Source organism: Heterodontus francisci, chromosome 50, assembly GCF_036365525.1.
Source record: "Heterodontus francisci isolate sHetFra1 chromosome 50, sHetFra1.hap1, whole genome shotgun sequence".
Lineage (NCBI taxonomy): Eukaryota > Metazoa > Chordata > Chondrichthyes > Heterodontiformes > Heterodontidae > Heterodontus > Heterodontus francisci.
In genome coordinates, this window is record NC_090420.1 from 8757849 (window position 1) to 8778617 (window position 20769).

The following is a 20769-nucleotide window of genomic DNA, read 5'->3' on the forward strand; positions in this document are numbered from 1 at the left end:
AATGCGGTTGAACATGGGTTATATGATTAATAGCTGGATAGAGAGACTTGCCATGGACAGCAATAATAGCCAGGATGGGATAGTGCATGTTTTGAATAATCGTCAGTGAAAAAACGATCTGATCATCTAATGATAGCCAATCAGAATTTGCAGAAAGCCGAACTCCCAGATTGAACGCCTGTCCATTGTTGTAACATTTCAATCTATTGTTCTCAGATTCTGACCTCTTGTTGAAACATTCCAATCTATTGTTATCAGATTCTGACCCGTTGTTGAAACATTCCAATCTATTGCTCTCAGATTCTGATCTATCCTCTTGCTCTCTCTGGAGCCACTGATCCCTGTTAGTGCCAGGGCTGATTCTCCCTCGGACACTATTGGATAACACATTAAAAGGAGTGCCTAATTAATAGATGCAAACCCTCCAATTACACAATTACGGTCCATTGAGACTGACATTAATTACAGGCACTGAACAAACAGGTTCAGTTAACTCTTTTGAATCCAACACTCTTTGTACCAAAATAAATAGAACATTTACCCAGTCTGGATGGGATGTATGAGGGTTGCTGAGGGACGGAAATTTGGAAATAGCAGAGGCACTGGACAGAATCTTCCAATCCCCGTTGGATATGGGAGTGATGAAAGAGGACTGGAGGTTTACAAATGTTAAACCCCGATGACAAAAAGAGATATGGGGTAAACCATATACATTCCAGTCAATCGGATGTCAGTGGTGGGGAAATTTCACAACCCAGGACAGAAATACTTGTTGCTTGGAAAAGCATAACATAACAAATTTCAGGCAGCATAGACATGATAATGACAAATCATGTCAGGTAAACTTCAACAAGAACTTATCCCAAGGTACTTCACAGCAGCATTATGTAACAAACTATGACACCGAACCACAAAGGGAGATATTAGGTTAGGTGACATGGATTTATGAAAGGGGTATCATGTGTAACAAATCTGTTGAAGTTTTTTGAGGATGCTACTTGCAGCATTACGAAAGGAGAACCAGTGGATGTGGTGTATTTGGATTTACAGAAGTCTTTTGATAAGGTGCCACACAGGAAGTTAGTAAACAAAATTACGGCTCATGAGATTGGGGTAATACACTGGTTTGGATTGAGAATTGGTGATCAAATAGAAAAGAGAGAGTAGTAATACAAAGAAAAAAAAAGAAAATTACAGCACAGCAACAGGGCCTTCGGCCCTCCAAGCCTACGCCGATCCAAATCATCTATCTAAACCAGTCGCCTATTTACTCACAAACCAGTAATTCTCAGGATGGCAGGCTCTTACTAGTGGGGTAACACAAGGATCAGCACGAGGGCCACAGCTGTTCACAATCTATAGAAATGATTTGAATGTGGGGACCAAATGTAACATTTACAAATTTGCTGATGATACAAAACTAGATTGGAATGTAAGTTGTGAAGAGGATGCAAGGAGGCTTAAAGTGGATTTGGACATGCCAAGTGAATGGGCAAGAACATGGCAGCTGGAATATGGTATGAGTAGATGTCAAGTGCTCCACTCTGGGAAAGCAAAAACAGAAAGACAGAATATTTGTTGAATGGTGAGAGGATGGGAAGTGTTGATTTCCAAAGTGACCTGGGTGTCCTTGTTCATGAGTCACTAAAAGTTAGTGTGCAGGTGCATCGATCAATTTGGAAGGCAAATGGTATGTTGGCCTCCATCACAACTGGTTTTGAGTACAGGAGGAAAGATGTCGGGCTGCAATTGTATACAACTTTGGTGAGACTCCACCTGGAATATTGTGTACAGTCTTGGTCTCCTTGTCTAAAGAAGGATATATATGTCATACAGAGAGTGCAACTGAGGTTCAGCAGGCTATCCCTGGGATGGCAGGATTGTCTTATGAGGAGAGGTTGAGAAAACTGGGCCTGTATTCTCTCGAGTTTCAAAAAATGAGAAGTGATCTCATACAAAATTGTTACAGGGCGTGGCGGGGTGGATGCAGATCGGATGTTTCCCCTATCTGATGAGTCTAGAACTAGGGGACATAATCCCAGAATAATGGGTAAACAATTTAAGACTGAGATGAAGAAGAATGTCTTCCCTCAGAGGGTGGTGAATCTTTGGAATTCACTACCCCAGAGGGTGTGGAAGCTCAACACTGAGCATGTTCAAGACAGAAATCAATGGATTTCGGGAGACAAAGGACATCAAGGGATACAGGGATAGCGCGGGAAACTGGCGTTGAGGTAAATGGTCAGCCATGATCTAATTGAATGTCAGGGCAGGCTCGATGGGCTGAATGGTCTACTCCTGCTCCTATGTTCCTAGAAATATGTGGTTGCTATTCTTCATTCACTCAAACCTGTTCAAGTTTCTGTTGATTTTTTCTCTAATTCATGTTTGTAAAATATTACCCAAGACTGATGTTAAACTAATAGGTCTATATTTGCTAGGACTGCGTTTACAGCCTTATTAAGAAGATTTAAGGTAATTGGCAAAGAACCAGAGGCAAAATGAGTAGATTTTTTTCACACAGCGAGTTGTCAAATCTAGTGCCCCCGGTTATCTAGAAACATACAGGGTAAGATAAATCAGAAAAATAGAAATCTATAACAGTCACAAACAACTAATACTTTAGAAAGCCAATATGATTACAGAAAGTGCAGGGGTGAAGTAAAAAAGGGAATTAGAACAGCAAAGAACAAAGAACAAAGAACAGTACAGCACAAGAACAGGCCAATCCTCCCTCCAATCCTGCACCGATCTAGATGCCTGCCTAAACTAAAACCTTCTGCACTTCCAGGGACTGTATCCCTCTATTCCCTTCCTATTCATATATTTGTCAAGATGCCTCATAAACGTCGCTATCGCACCTGCTTCCACCACCTCCCCTGGCAACAAGTTCCAGGCACTCACGACCCTCTGCATAAAACACTTGCCTGGCACATCTCCACTAAACTTTGCTCCTCGCACCTTAAACCTATGTCCCTTAGTAACTGACTCTTCCACCCTATGAAAAAGCTTCAGACTATCCACTCTGTCCATGCCGCTCATAAATTCGTAAACATCTATCATGTCGCCCCTCCACCTCCGTCGTTCCAGTGAAAATAATCCGAGTTTATCCAACCTCTCCTCATATCAGGGGGCGCTCTACTGATCCCCGGGCTCTTTGATACAGAGACATGGGGCGGTCTACTCATCCCCTGACTCTGTGATGCAGACAAACGGGGCGGTCTACTCATCCCCTGAGTCTCTGATACTGAGACAGGGGACGGTCTACTCATCCCCTAAGTCTCAGATACTGAGTCAGGGGGAGGTCTACTCATCCCCTGAAACTGAGATACAGAGACAAGGGGCAGTTTGCTCATCCCCTGGGTCTGTGATACAGAGGCCTTTTTTCCTTTGAAGTGCATCATGACCCGAGGCCTTGTTTCTCCACAGCTTCAACAATTTGCTGTATACCACTTCCCTGGTAATTGCAATTTTCTTGAGTGTCCCTCGCCTTTCCAGTTCCTAACCTCCAGCTAATTCAGGGATGTTATCTGTATTCTTTATAACTCTGTAAAATACCTTGTAATCATTTATAGCCATCAATAGCACTGAGAAAACATTTATAATCCATTCCCACACTTTATAATCAATTGTAACCATTTATAACCCTTCATAATACTTTATTACCTTTTTTAAGCATGTTTAATCGTTTCGAATTATTGATAGCTAGTTTAAATCCTCGATAATCCTTTAATATCATTTAAAAACCTATATAGCCCTTTATAATCCTTTATAATTCTTCATTGCATTTGGAATACTTTAAAAACATGTATAGCCCGTTTAGAATCCTTTCTGAACATTTATAATATGAAATAATAAATTCTGATCCTTAAAATACCCTTGCAAAACATCATAGTAATTTATAATCATTTAAACGCCTTTGTAACGTTTTATACACCATTGCAATGCGTTAGAATGCTTTCTGACACATCCTGGAGCTTTATCATCCTGTATGACTCTTAATAATCCTTTACAACTTGTTGTAATCCTTCACAATCTTTATAATCCTTTTTAGTCCTAATGCTACTTTGTCGTCTTTTACTATCTAATGTATTCTTTGAAGATGTGACAAAACACGTTGATGAAGGAAGAGCAGGGAATGTGGTGTACATGGATTTTAGCAAGGCGTTTGATAAGGTTCCCCATGGTAGGCTCATTCAGAAAGTAAGGAGGCATGGGATACAGGGAAAGTTGGCTGTCTGGATACAGAATTGGCTGGCCCATAGAAGACAGAGGGTGGTAGTAGATGGAAACTATTCAGCCTTGAGCTCGGTGACAAGTGGTGTTCCACAAGGATCTGTTCTGGGACCTCTGCTCTTTGTGATTTTCATAAATGACTTGGATGAGGAAGTGGAAGGCTGTGTTACAAAGTTTGCGAATGACACGAAGGTTGCTGGAGTTGTGGATAGTGTGGAAGGCTGTTGTAGTTTGCAATGGGACATTAACAGGATGCAGAGCTGGGCTGAGAAGTGGCAGATGGAGTTCAACCTGGAAAAGTGTGAAGTGATTCATTTTGGGAGGTCGAATTTGAATGCAGAATACAGATTTAAAGACATGATTCTTGGTAGTGTGGAGGAACAGAGGGATCTTGGCGTCCATGTCCGTAGATCGCTCAAAGTTGCCACCCAAGTTGATAGGGTTGTTAAGAAAGCGTATGGTGTGTTGGGTTTCATTAACCGGGGGCTTGAGTTTAATGCTGCGAGGTTATGCTGCAGCTCTATAAAGCCCTGGTTAGACCACACTTGGAATATTGTGTTGAGTTCTGGTCGCCTCATGACAGGAAGGATGTGGAAGCTTTAGAGAGGGTGCAGACGAGATTAACCAGGATGCTGCCTGGACTGGAGGGTATGTCTTACAAAGAAAGGTTGAGGGCACTAGGGCTTTTCTCGTTGGAGCGAAGAAGGATGAGAGGTGACTTGATAGAGGGGTACAAGATGATGAGATGCATAGATAGAGTGGATAACCAGAGCCTTTTTCCCAGAGCGGAAAGCGGTATCACCAGGGGGCATAATTTTAAGGTGATTGGAGGAAGTTTTCGGGAAGATGTCAGAGGTAGGTTCTTTACATGGAGAGTGATGGGTGCGTGGAATGCACTGCCAGCGGTGGTAGTAGAAGCAGATACATTAGGGAAGTTTAAGCGACTCTTGGATAGGTACATGGATGATAGTAGTATGAAGTGTATGTAGGTCGTTTGATCCCCGAGTCGGTTAAAGGTTCGGCACATCATTGTGGGCCGAAAGGCCTGTACTGTGCTGTACTGTTCTATGTTCTATAATCCTTTGCAGCCCTTACAGAACATGAAAATACTTTATAATAATTACTAATTACCTTACAAACTTTTAAAACTTTTCAATCATTTCAACCCTTAATAATCCTTTATAGATAGCCCTTTATAATTATTCATAATCATTTTAAATAGTTTTTTTTATACTTGATAATCCTTTATAGCCCTTCGGAACCCTTTGTGTAGGAAGGAGCATTTGAAGAGGACAGAAGGAAGGATTATAGATTTGTTAAGAAAGAGATCAAAGATCTGACAAATGTGTATAATGTGGGAAAGTGTGAAGTTGTCCATTTTCGAAGGAAGAAAAAAATGCATATTTTCTAAATGGTGAGAGTTTGTAGTGCTTTAACATGCAGAGGGATCTGGGTGTCCTAATGCATGAATCGAAAAAGGTTCGAACGCAGGTACAGCAAGTAATTAGGAAAACTAATATAATGCTTTAATTTATTGCGAGGGGAATTGAATACACACGTAGGAATGTTATGCTTCAGATATGCAGGGCGTTGCTGAGACCACATCTGGAGTACGGTGTAAGGAAGAATATAGATATGTTGGAAGCAGTTTAGAGAAGATTCACAAGACTAGTACCTGTAATGGGCGGGTTGTGTTATGAAGAAAGACTGGACAGGATAACCTTGTAACCGCTGGAATTTGGAAGAATAAGAGCGACTTGATTGAGCCATATAAGATTGTGAGTGGTCTTGATAGGGTGCATGTGGAAAGGATGTTTTATCTTTCTTCTGGTGACTGTTTAAAAATAGCTGGTCGCCCATTTAAGACATAAGACGAGATTTTTTTCTCTCTCTCAGAGAGCCATGAGTATTTTTGGAAACCTCTTGCTCAAGAGATGTTGGAAACATAAACTTTGATTATTTTTAAGGAAGAGGTAGATATGATTCAAGATAAGCGAAGGGTGAAAGGTTATTGGGGTAGGTGGGAAGTTGAAGTTGAGTTTGCAATCAGATCGGCCATGATCTTGTTAATCGTGGAGCAGGCGTGTGGCCTAATGCTGCTCCTAATTCGTATGTTCATACGTAACTGAACTGGTGGAGACACAATTATTTGACTGCAAGAGCTGGTCAGAGGCTTGGAAATCAGCGCAAGAAGCTCACCCCCTGACTCTACAAAGCCTGCCCACCATCTACAAGGCTCGAGTCAGGCGTTTGATGGAATAGTCTCCATTTGCCTGGATGGGTGCAGCTCCAACAACACTCAAGAATGTCAACACCATCCAGGACCAATCAGCTCACTTGATTGACACCCCATCTAAGACCTGCAACATTCACTCCCTCCACTACCGATTCAGAGTGGCAGCAGTGTGTGCCATCTACAAAACGCACTGCAACAGCTCACAAAGGGTCCTTCATCAACACCTTACAAACGCGGGACCTCTACCACCTGGAAGGACAAGGGCAATAGATGCATCGGAACACCACAACCTGCAAGTTCCCCTCCAAGCTGCACACCAGCTCGACTATTGCCATTCCTTCACTGTTGTTGCGCCATAATCTGCCCATCGTATAGCACTGTGGGTGTACCTACCCCAAATGGAGGGCAGCGGTTCAAGAAAGCAACTCACCACCACCCTCTCATGGGCAATTAGGGATGGGCAATAAATGCTGGCAAAAGCAGCCATACACTTAATTCATGAATGAATAATAATAATAATCAAAATTATTAATATTCATTTGCAACACTATGGGTTGGGTTTTACCCTCCCGTGGCTGTGGGTAGGGTCCGGGACTCCTGCGATTTTCATGCCCCAGGACTGGAGTAGTTCTTGAAGAGGCACCCACTCCGTGCCTGGCCCTGGAGTTCCCGAAAAACTTATCTGGGGTTCAGGGTCTCGAGGGATTGTTCTGGTCCCAGGCTCGGTGTATTACAGGCAGTGTCCCCACTCCCTAACTGGCTTCAGTGTCCTCAATACACAGACTTGTGTCTGGCTCTCCAGTCATGGCTCGAGGCCCGGTGTATTACCGGCAGTGGCCCTGACTAGTTGACTGCCCCTGGTGTCTTCTCCACACTTATCTATTGTCTAGGGCTCTAGCAATGGCTCTGCACCCAGACCTGGTGTAGTACAAGCATTTCCACTGCTCCTGGTAGTGTTGCCGATACTACTGATCTGCTGGCGCTCTGTTTGCTCAGCAGCTTTGTCAGGCAGGAATCCCATTCTTAAAGGGATGTGGACCATGGCTTCGGGCAACTAATTGCCCAAGTGCCACTGAATTGTGCCGGGTGTGGTCTGCGAATTCCTAAGATGGAGTTACCCTCATATTGTTGACTTGCTGTCAGGAACCCCAAATGGCTCCACTGAATTCAGCTCCCTGTCACGAGCAGAAATTCCTTTCTTTGGTGCGATAATTAGATACATAACGAATATGGTAACAAATGTACAAATGTCACCTCAAACTCCTTCAAACTGTTGTTCTTTATTCCAACCTGATGTATACTTTCTGGGATAAATTCCCTTCTTTACTGTTAATTTAGTGACGATTGAGATTACTTGTTTCATTTATTTTACAGTGTACTCATTTCTAATTATTGTTTTGAAATAATTGAATTCCGTGCTGCCTGTCACAGGTGAGGGAATCGTGAGTCAGTCCAGCATTTAACTTTCTACACAACAGCAAAGTGCTGCAGATTCTGGAAATCAGAAATAAAAACAGAAAATGCTCAAAATATTCGGCAGGCCCAGCAGCATTTGTGGAGAGAGAAACAGAGTTAATGTTGAAGGTCGTTGACCCTTCATCACAACTGGGAGTACAGAGAGATTGAACAATTTTATACTAGACAGGGAAAGGAGGGAGGGGGACGATTATGATCAACATTGAGTCTAACTATTTCAATTTCATCCTTTTGTCATTTAATCTCTCCTGTCTTTTACTGTATCACAGAACTTCCCATTTGTTGTTTCACATCCAATCGTTTCAATGCATCACTGGATACAGGAATGCATTTGTTAATCTCAATTTGTCCTCAACCAAACAGGTAACTGCTCTCATGCTGATGCATAATTTCCCTATTTATTTACTTTCCTCATAGCTAACTTGCTGACGATTGGGATCCTGTCTCGGGGAAAGTGCAGTCTCTCCAAATGTGTCACTCGGTACCTGGTGGCCATGTCAGCGGCGGATCTACTGGTCATTATCCTGGACCTGATATTGAGACACATTCCCATTGTTTATCAGGAACAGTTTCAGTTTCTGCTGTATTACATCCCCGTGTGTAATATCCACGCCATCCTGCTTTACGCAGCCACAGACTGTTCTGTCTGGTTCACCGTCACTTTCACCTTTGATCGATTTGTGGCCATTTGTTGCCAGAAGCTGAAAAGTAAATATTGCAGTGAGAAAACGGCAGCTGTGGTTGTGGGAACAGTGAGTGTGCTGAGCTGTTTAAAGAGCATCACCTGTTATTTAATGTTCAGTGGTTGGTATTGGCTGTGGAACTTCCCCTGGTTTTGTTTTGGAACAAAGGTTGTAGCATTCTCACTGACCTGGGTAACAATCGAGTTCCTCTATCACATTCTAACCGTATTTGTCCCATTTGTGCTGATTCTGCTGCTCAACGCTCTCACCATCAGACAAATTTTAGTGAGAAGCAGAGATCACTGGAGACTCTGAGCTCACAGCAGTGGGGAAAGTCTCAGAGACCCAGAGATGGAGAGTCGAAGGAAATCTATCATTTTATTGTTGATTATCTCAGCCAATTTCATCCTGTTATGGGCTATGTCAATGGTGTATTCGATATGGAGGCGGGGTTTTTTTGGGGTCTTCTTTCTGAGTCTCTGTCAGTGTCTGTTTATCTCCCTCTGTTTCTGCGGGAATTGGGCTTCATGCTGCAGCTCCTGAGTTGCTGCACAAACACTGCGATTTACGCCGTGACCCAGACTCAGTTCAGAGAGCAGTTGAAGAATGCGCTGAAATATCCCTTTACTACAATTGTTAAATTCATTCAATGATGAGAGGAAATGAATCACGATTTTGAACATCCGAAGGTGGGACCTGTAACTATGAAGAAGAAACGGGCGCAGTGCCTGTCAGCATGGTGACGGGGATAATTCTTTTAGTATACTTAGAGACCATTGTACTTATTCATCACCATATATAATCATGTCTAATCCTTTATGTTGCCTTTAAACCCGTCCTAATAATTTATGAACATTTATCAACCCTCCATAATACTTTGTACCCATTCATAATTCCTTCAGAATCCTTCATAATCCGTTCTAACTGTTTATAATTCTTTCTGACACTCGACAATCCTTTATTCTTGTTAATCAGCTACTATACTATTTATAATCATTTACATCTGAGCCATTCGTTGCTGTAGACTGACAACGCCCTAAGTGACAACTCTGGATTGCTCTCATTGAACCATTGACTTCATTGTATCGTCAGGAAGCAGAAGAATTACTCTGGAGATAAAAAAAAAAACTTCACATGGGCTCTCATTGATGACTTCAATCTCCTCCCTGTAAGGGTGGACACTCTATATTCCGCTTCATGATTTAATGTGTTTGTGTCACATTGAAGGGCCAGGTCTAAACTAACCAAAGCTTTAAACTATTTTAAAACTCAAGAGCCAAAATCCAACAGGAACACGCGGTCCTGGAGAGGACAACAACATCCAGTGTAATAAACAGACAGAAACACATGGAGACCCATTGGATGCTGGCTCAGCGTGAAAGCCTCTGTCTGTCTGTCTGTCTCTCTCTCATCCTAGAAAACTCTCACTCACTTTACAACTTGTCATTTCCAGTTTCAAAGTAAAAACAAATGTTCTCAGGAGGAGAAGGAAAATCAATTGGATACATCAAAGCAAGAAAATGCACAGGAAGATCCCAGGGCTTCCTCTCTCAGTTACAACGATATTCTCTCAGAACCACCCCATGATAAATAAATCCCGCTTAGAAAACAGAGGATTGAATGTGATAAAAATGGAGACAGAGAGACATTGATAGCACACAATCCAAACACTCCAGACAGAGATAGATGCCCCTACCCATGGTCAAAGGGAGGAAGGATGGTTTGGGATTGGGACTGGATCACCGCCCACCCAGAAGCACCCCAGGTCAGCAGTGTGTTTCACCCACTGAGTCTGTAGTACATTGGGATGTCTCTCAGTCTGCTCCTTTTGTGTCCTTTCCATTGGCACATTAATGCAGGACAACAAACCCGGTTTCTCGTCCTTTCAGGTGTGAAGGAACGCAAGCTGCAGCAAATCATGTACACCAATGTCTCTGCAGACCTTTCTTCCCTTTCATTTTCCTCTGGCTCCATCCCTTCTTTTAATCTGACCCCCTGCCATGTATTCACTAAACATTCTGGAATTCCTCTCTCTGACCCTGATCAATCTGTACTTTGCAAAGGACTCGGTTTTATACCTTTACGCAACCACCTCAATGAATTCACGTGAAGGCTCCATCCCATTCTTGAAGTTTCTCCACCTCGGCCAAATCCGTTCTGATAATGCAACCTTTAACACGTGCACTTCCGACAAGTCTTCCTCTTTCCTCATGCGCCAGGGAAGGCGCTATACAAACCAGGTCTGTGTTGCTCCCAGCAGGACTTATACTGTGTACCATTCACACACCAGGAAAGTTCCAATACAAACCAGGCCTTTTTTAATCCCAGTTGGAGTGGTACTGAAACACACTCACACATCAGGAAATGTCCAATTCCAGCCAGGCCTCTGTAAATCTCAGTTGGATTGGTATTGAGCTACACTCATTCACTGGAAAGTGCCAAATCAAAACAGGCCTGCGTTCAATGCAGCTGGAGGGATACTGAATCCCGCTCAAACCCCAGGAAAGGGCCAATTCAAAACAGGTTGAGTTCCACTTACACACCAGGAAACGGCCAATTCAAACCAATACAGTTTTAATACCAGCTGGAGTGGTACTGAATAACACTTACACACAATAGAAGGACAAATTTAATTCAACTGGAGTTGTACTGAGCCCCACTTACACACCAGGACATAGCCAATTCAAAAGAGCCCTGTGTTATTCATAGCTGGAGTCGTACTGCATAGCACTTACACACAACGGAAGGACATATTTAATCCCAGCTGGAATGGTACTGAGTCCCATTCACACAACAGGAAACAGCCAATTCAAACAGGCCTGTGCTAATCCCAGCTGGAGTAGTACTGAGTTCCACTCAAACAATAGGAAAAGATTAATTCAAAACAATTGATCAACTCAAGATCAATTCAACCCCGGCACAGTGGTTAGCACTGCAGCCTCACAGCTCCAGTGACCCGGGCTTAATTCTGGGTACTGCCTGTGTGGAGTTTGCGAGTTCTCCCTGTGTCTGCGTGGGTTTCCCCCGGGTGCTCCGGTTTCCTCCCACAAGCCAAAAGACTTGCAGGTTGGTAGGTAAATTGGCCGTTATAAATTGCCACTAAAATAGGTAGGTGGTAGGGAAATATAGGGACAGGTGGGGATGTGGTAGGAATATGAAATTAGTGCAGGATTAGTATAAATGGTCGGCACACACTCGGTGGGCCGAAGGGCCTGTTTCAGTGCTATATCTCTAAACTAAACTAAACTAATCCCAGCTGCAGTGGTACCGAGCCCTGATCGCACACCAGGGAAAGGACATGCAAACTAGGCCTGCGTTAATCACAGCTGAAGTTGTACTGAGTCTCACATTCACGCAGCAGGAAAGGTCCCAATCAAACGAGGCCTGGGTTGATCCAAGCTGGAGTGGTTCTCATCAACGATCAACAAACAAGAAAGTTCCACTTCAAACTAGGCCTGTGTTAATCCCAGCTCGAGTGGTACTGAGTCCCGTTCAAACACCAGGAAAGGTCCAATTCCAACCATTCTAGTGTTAATCCCAGCTCGAGTGGTACTGAGTCCCACTCCCACACCCGGAGAGGGCAATTCAATTCGGGCCTGTGTTAATCTCGTCTGGAGTGGTACTGAGTCGCATGCACAAATCAAAAAGGGCCAATTCAAATCATGCCTGTGTTAACCCCAGCTAAAACCGTATAGTGCCCCAACCAGACACCTGGAAAAGGCCAGTTCAAACCAGCCTGTGTTAATGTGAGCTGGAATCCAACTGGATCACACTCACGCAACAGGAATTGGCCAGTTAAAACCAGCGTTGTGTTAAACACAACTGAAATGCTACTGAGCCCCAATTACTGACCGGTAAAGGGATAATGTAATGCCAACAGGAGTGGTACTGAGTCCAACTCACACACCAGCAAATAACCAATTCATATCAGCCCAGTGGTAGTTCGAGCTGCAGTGGTACTGAGTCACACTCACACACCAGGAAATGGACAATTCATACCAGGTCTGTTTTCATCGCAAATTGAATGGTACTGGCTAAGTCCCACTCAGAATGTAGCAAATGGGCAATTCAAATAGGACTCTGTTAATTCAAGCTAAACTGATACTGAGTTCTACAGACACACACACACCAGGAAATAGTCAATTAAAACCAGGCCATTTTTAACGCCTGCTGCAGTGGTAGCGAGTCCGACACAGAGACCAGGCAATAACCAATTCTACCTGGCAATGTGGTAAATTGCTCAGGTATGTCCTGTACACAGAAAAATATGACACATGAAATATGGCCAATTGACTCCCCACCAGTCTGCTCTTGATCATCAGTAAAGCGATGGAAGATGTTGTGGGAAATGCGATCATGCAGCACTTGTTTAGCAACAACTTGCTCAGTGAGACTCAGTTTGAGGTCTACCAGAGTCACTCGGCTCACGAAGTCATTACAGCTTTGCTTGAAACATACACAAAAGAGCTTAACCCAAGAGGTGAGGTGAGAGTGGCTTCACTTCACATCAAGGCAGCATTTCGCTGATGATGCCATCAAGGAGCCCTAACAAAACTGATGTGAATGGGAACCAGGGGGAAAACTCTCTGCTGGTTGGAGTCGTACCTAGCACAAAGGAAGATGGTTGTGGTTGTTGGAGGTCAATCATCTCAACTCATACCAGGTTTCATTGCAGCAGCTTTTTCGGGAGCAGAGTGCGAGCGAGTGAGCAGCTGGGAAGGTCAGTTTGAAAGTAAACTTAATTTCCTTTTGTTTTCGGCGGAGGCCAGGGGGCTGCTGGCTTTTTCGGGAGCAGAGTGCGAGCGAGTGAGCTGCTGGGAAGGTCAGTTTAAAGTAAACTTAATTTCCTTTTGTTTTTGGCGGAGACCAGGGGGCTGCTGGGTAAGTAAAACCCTATATATCTGGGCCGTTTCTGAACCCGAGACACTACACTTGTAGTGTCTCCCACCCGCCCTCCTCCTCTAACCAAAAAAAAGGACTCGGTGGGGTGTATATAAGGTAAGGCTTTTTCTATTTCTCTGGTTTTATCGTGATTGGTAAAAACTTGTCGTTCCTTTTCAATTTAACTAAGTTAAGCTTAAGATTAAAAATGGCAGGAGATCTCAGACCCGTGTCATGCTCCTCTTGCTCAATGTGGGAGCTCAGGGACATGTCTGATGTCCCTGACTCCTTCACGTGCAGGAAGTGTGTACAACTGCAGCTCTTGTTAGGCCGCATGACGGCTCTGGAGCTGCGGATGGACTCACTTTGGAGCATGCGCGATGCTGAGGAGGTCGTGGATAGCACGTTTAGTGAATTGGTCACACCGCAGATTAGGATTGCTGAGGGAGAAAGGGAATGGGTGACAAAAAGGCAGAGAAAGAGCAGGAAGGCAGCGCAGGAGTCCCCTGCGGTCATCTCCCTCCAAAACAAGTATACCGTTTTGGATACCGTTGAGGGAGATGGCTCACCAGGGGAAGGCAGCAGTAGCCAGGTTCATGGCTCCGTGGCTGGCTCTGCTGTTCAGAAGGGCGGGAAAAAGAGTGGAAGGGCAAGAGTCGTAGGGGATTCGATTGTAAGGGGAGTAGATAGGCGGTTCTGTGGTCGAAAACGAGGCTCCCGAATGGTATGTTGCCTCCCAGGTGCACGGGTCAGGGATGTCTCAGATCGGCTGCAGAACATTCTAAAGGGGGAGGGTGAACAGCCAGTTGCCGTTGTGCACATAGGCACCAATGATATAGGTAAAAAACCGGATGAGGTCCTACAAGCAGAGTTTAGGGAGTTAGGAGCCAAGTTAAAAAAGTAGGACCTCAGAGGTAGTAATCTCAGGATTGCTACCAGTGCCACGTGATAGTCAGAGAAAAAATGAAAGAATAGTCAGGATGAATGCGTGGCTTGAGAGATGGTGCAGGAAGGAGGGGTTCAGATTTTTGGGACATTGGGACCGGTTCTGGGGGAGGTGGACTATTACAAATTGGACGGTCTACACCTGGGCCGGACTGGAACCAATGTCCTTGGGGGTGCTCAAGCTAACGCTGTTGGGGAGGGTTTAAACTAATGTGGCAGGGGGATGGGAACCAATTGAGGAGGTCAGTTGACAGTAAGGAGGTAGTAACAAAAGCCTGTAAGGAACTAGATAATGAAGTCAGTGTGACTAAGGGGAAGAGCAGGCAGGGAGCAGATGATGAATGTAAAGGGACTGGTGCATTTGTTTTAATGCAAGAAGTGTAGTAGGTAAGGCAGATGAACTTAGGGCTTGGATTAGTACCTGGGAGGACGATGTTATTGCTATTACTGAGACTTGGTTGAGGGAAGGGCATGATTGGCAACTAAATATCCCAGGATATTGATGCTTCAGGCGGGATAGAGAGGGAGGTAAAAGGGGTGGAGGAGTTGCATTACTGGTCAAAGAGGATATCACAGCAGCGCTGAAGGAGGGCACTTTGGAGGACTCGAGCAGTGAGGCAATATGGACAGAACTCAGAAATAGGAAGGGTGCGGTAACAATGTTGGGGCTGTACTAAAGGCCTCCCAACAGCGAGCGTGAGATAGAGGTACAAATATGTAAACAGATTATGGAAAGATGTAGGAGCAACAGGGTGGTGGTGATAGGAGATTTTAATTTTCCCAACATTGACTGGGATTCACTTAGTGTTAGAGGTCTAGATGGAGCAGAATTTGTAAGGAGCATCCAGGAGGGTTTTCTAGAGCAGTATGTAAATAGTCCAACTCGGGAAGGGGCCATACTGGACCTGGTGTTGGGGAATGAGCCCGGCCAGGTGTTTGAAGTTTCAGTAGGGGACTACTTTGGGAATAGTGATCACAATTCCGTAAGCTTTAAAATACTCATGGACAAAGATGAGAGTGGTCCTAAAGGAAGAGTGCTAAATTGGGGGAAGGCCAACTATACCAAAATTCGGCAGGAGCTGGGGAATGTAGATTGGGAGCAGCTGTTTGAAGGTAAATCCACATGTGATATGTGGGAGGCTTTTAAAGAGAGGTTGATTAGCGCGCAGGAGAGACATGTTCCTGTGAAAATGAGGGATAGAAATGGCAAGATTAGGGAACCATGGATGACAGGTGAAATTGTGAGACTAGCTAAGAGGGAAAAGGAAGCATACATAAGGTCTAGGCGGCTGATGAAAGACGAAGCTTTGAAAGAATATCGGGAATGTAGGACCAATCTGAAACGAGGAATTAAGAGGGCTAAAACGGGTCATGAAATATCTTTAGCAAACAGGGTTATAGAAAATCCCAAAGCCTTTTATTCAAATATAAGGAGCAAGAGGGTAACTAGAGAAAGGATTGGCCCACTAAAGGACAAAGGAGGAATGTTATGCTTGGACTCAGAGAAAATGGCTGAGATTCTAAACGAGTACTTTGCATCGGTATTCACCGAGGAGAGGGACATGACGGATGTTGAGGATACGAACAGATGTTTGATTACTCTAGGTCAAGTCGGCATAAGGAGGGAGGAAGTGTTGGGTATTATAAAGGGCATTAAGGTGGACAAGTCCCCAGGTCCGGATGGGATCTATCCCAGGTTACTGAGGGAAGCGAGAGAGGAAATAGCTGGGGCCTTAACAGATATCTTTGCAACATCCTTAAACACGGGTGAGGTCCCGGAGGACTGGAGAATTGCTAATGTTGTCCCCTTGTTTAAGAAGGGTAGCAGGGATAATCCAGGTAATTATAGACCGGTGAGCCTGACGTCAGTGGTAGGGAAGCTGCTGGAGAAGATACTGAGGGATAGGATCTATTCCCATTTGGAAGAAAATGGGCTTATCAGTGATAGGCAACATGGTTTTGTGCAGGGAAGGTCATGTCTTACCAACTTAATAGAATTCTTTGAGGAAGTGACAAAGTTGATTGATGAGGGAAGGGCTGTCGATGTCATATACACGGACTTCAGTCAGGCGTTTGATAAGGTTCCCCATGGCAGGCTGATGGAGAAAGTGAAGGCGCATGGGGTCCAAGGTGTACTAGCTAGATGGATAGAGAACTGGCTGGGCAACAGGAGACAGAGAGTAGCAGTAGAGGGGAGTTTCTCAAAATGGAGACGGGTGACTAGTGGTGTTCCACAGGGATCCGTGCTGGGACCACTATTGTTTGTGATATATATTAATGATTTGGAGGAAAGTATAGGTGGACTGAATATCAAGTTTGCAGACGACACTAAGATTGGTGGAGTAGCAGATAGTGAAGGGGACAGTCAGAGAATACAGCAGAATATAGATAGATTGGAGAGTTGGGCAGAGAAATGGCAGATGGAGTTCAATCGGGGCAAATGCGAGGGATGCATTTTGGAAGATCCAATTCAAGAGTGAACTATACAGTAAATGGAAAAGTCCTGGGGAAAATTGATGTACAGAGAGATTTGGGTGTTCAGGTCCACTGTTCCCAGAAGGTGGCAACGCAGGTAAATAGAGTGGTCAAGAAGGCATATGGCATGCTTTCCTTCATCGGACGGGGTATTGAGTACAAGAGTTGGCAGGACATGTTACAGTTGTATAGGACTTTGGTTCGGCCACATTTGGAATACTGCGTGCAGTTCTGGTCGCCACATTACCAAAAGGATGTGGATGCTTTGGAGAGGGTGCAGAGGAGGTTCACCAGGATGTTGCCTGGTATGGAGGGCGCTAGCTATGAAGAGAGGTTGAGTAGATTAGGATTATTTTCATTGGAAAGACGGAGGTTGTGGGGGGACCTGATTGAGGTGTACAAAATCATGAGAGGTATAGACAGGGTGGATAGCAAGAGGCTTTTTCCCAGAGTGGGGGATTCAATTACTAGAGGACACGAGTTCAAAGTGAAAGGGGAAAAGTTTAGGGGGGATATGCGTGGAAAGTTCTTTACGCAGAGGGTGGTGGGCACCTGGAACGCATTGCCAGCGGAGGTGGTAGATGCGGGCACGATGGATTCTTTTAAGATGTATCTAGACAGATACATGAATGGGCAGGAAGAAAAGAGATACAGAACCTTTGAAAATAGGCGACATGTTTAGATAGAGGATCTGGATCGTCGCAGGCTTGGAGGGCCGAAGGGCCTGTTCCTGTGCTGTAATTTTCTTTGTTCATCTTTGTTCTAACTCAAGTACATCACTGCAGGAGCTCCTCAGATTAATGTCCTGGGTCCAACCATCTTCAGCTGCTTCACAAACGACCTTCCTTCAATCATAAGGTCAGAAGTGGGGATGTTGCTGCTGATTGCACAATGTTCAGCACCATGGGCACTCATCAGATACTGAAGCAGTGTGTGTGTAAATGCAGCAAGAGCTGGACAATATCCAGGCTTGGCTCATAAGTGGCAAGTAACATTCGCGCCAAACAAGTGCCAGGCAATGACCATCTCCAACAAAAGATAATCGAACCATCTTCCCTTGACATTCAACGCCATTATGATAGCTTAATTCCCCCACTATCCATGTCCTAGCGGCTACCATTGACGAGAAACTTAACTGGAGCAGCAATATAAACACCATGGCTACAAGAGCAGGTCAGAGGCTAGGGATTCTGTGGCGAATAACTCACCTCCTAACTCCCTAAAGCCTGCCCACCATCTACAAGGCACAAGTCAGGAGTGTGATGGAATACTCTCCACTTGCCTGGATGGGTGCAGCTCCAACAATACTCAAGAAGCTCGACATCATCCAGGACAAAGCAGCCCGCTTGGTTGGCACCCCATCTACAAACATTCACTCCCTCCATCACCGACGCACAGTGGCAGCAGTGTGTACCATCTACAAGATGCACTGCAGCAACGCACCAATGTTACTCAGGTAGCACCTTCTACTCCCGCGATCTCTGCCTCCTAGAAGGACAAAGGCAGCAGACGCATGGGAATACCAGCACCTTCAAGTCCCCATCCAAGCCACAAACAATGCTGACTTGGAAGCATATCGCTGGCCCTTCACTGTTGTTGGGTCAAAATGCTGGAACACCCTTCGTAACAGCACTGTAGATGTACCTACCCCACTGGACTGCAGAGGTTCAAGAAGATTGCTCACTACCACCTTGGGCGGCAGAGTGGTGCAGTGGTTATCACCGCAGCCTCACAGCTCCAGCGACCCGGGTACAATTCTGGGTACTGCCTGTGTGGAGTTTGCAAGTTCTCCCTGTGACTGCGTGGGTTTTCTCCGGGTGCTCCGGTTTCCTCCCACATGCCAAAGACTTGCAGGTTGACAGGTAAAATTGGCCATTTGTATTTGCCCCTAGTATAGGTAGGTGGCAGGGAAATATAGGGACAGGCGGGGATGCGGTAGGAATATGGAATTAGTGTAGAATTAGTATAAATGTGTGGTTGATGGTCAGCACAGACTTGGTGGGCCGAAGGGCCTGTTTCACTGCTGTATCTCTCAACTAAACTAAACTAAAAACCAAACTAAACCTTCTCAAGGGCATTTAGGGATGGGCAATAAATGCTGGCCTGGCCAGTGACGCCCACATCCCAAGAAACTAATAAAATAAATTCAAATATCAGCAATTAAAGCTCATTCTGTAAGTAAAAATAGAAACACTCACATAATATCTCCTCTCTTGGATAAATGAAACGGCATTTTTGAACGTGGTTAATTGCAAGGCAATAAAACGTTGCACCGCAGCCTCACAGCTCCAGCGACCCGGGTTCAATTCTGGGTACTGTCAGTACAGAGTTTGCAAGTTCTCCTTGTGAGCGCGTGGGTTTTCGCCAGGTGCTCTGTTTTCCTCCCACAGCCAAAGACTTGCAGGTTGATAGGTAAATTGGCCATTATAAATTTCCCCTAGTATAGGTAGGTGGTAGGGGAATTGAGGGAAGGTGAGGAAGTGAGAGGGTAATGGGACTAATGCAGGATTAGTATAAATGGGTGGTTGATGGTCGGTACAGACTCGGTGGGACGAAGGGCCTGTTTCTGTGCTGTATCTCTAAAATCGAACAAAAAATTAAAATAATAGAACTTGAAAACACTTTTAACACATTCTCACACGAATGCCTTCCCCATTCACTCTACTGGGAGTTAGTACAATTTTGCTTTGCATCATCCTTACTCATATAGCTCAAGGCCATAAACTTCACGAGAAAGCATCTGCGATAACATTATTTTGTTCCCGAAATATGGACAATTTTTAGGTGATAAAGGTGTGACAGTAAACTCCATCGGAATATTCTGGAATTCTGGCTTTCAGTTTTTTCTCCCCACACATTTTATTCAAATCAGGAAATTACACTATTAGAAACATAGCTTCCCAGTTGTTTCATGTGTTCCTTCCAAGTATCACTGCAGATCACTTCCTCCTCAAGATAATCCACACGATTAGGAGTGCATGCTATCTCTGGGTTCACTATTTTCTGAGACGTTTCTGGAGTACATACTGACCTATGGGGCATCACCTGGCCCTGGAAAAACCAGTCCAGTGAGACGAAATCTGATATTTATTTCTCTTGGGTTGTTACAGGAACTTGCCAGTAACCCTTTAACGTATCTATCTTTGTAAGAAACATGCTACGGTCCACTCTGTCAATACAAGCGAGGAATTTGGTAGGAGCCTGCCTTTGATATTGCATTAAAGTTTTTGTAGTCTAGGCAACGTCGAGTAGGCCCATCAGGTTTATACATTAATGCTATTGGCAATCTCCAGCTGCTTTGACTAGGTTTATTCACGTTGTTTCCAAGCATCTGTTGTATTTCTGCTTTTACCTGGACGTGTTTGTCTGGACTGAAGTGGTAAAGATGCTGTTTTATATGAACATATTCTCCTACATTGACATCATGTGTGGCTGATGTGGTACTTCCTGGCTTATCCATGTATACTCCTTTAAATGTTGTGAGTAACTTTATTTCATCTTTTCGCTTTTCTGAATCTGAATACAAAAGCATGATGTCCAATCTTCCTGGCAATTCAAGATAGTGGGAGGTTCAATTTGAGAATTGTCTCGGCCGCCTTCTGCCTCAACCTCACTCGTCATTTTCTTTTTAACTGTCCCTATTACGTGACATACCTGTACTTGTTTAATCCTCTCACCAGCAATAATATTGTTTTAACATATTGATATGAAAGAGTCACTCTTTCTCTTGCAATATTGGGTGTTAATTTAGTCTCACTTTTCCACAGACGCAGCACATCAAAAAATGTTCCCAACTACGGAAGAACAGCCAATTCCATACTCGAGTAGGCCCCCAAA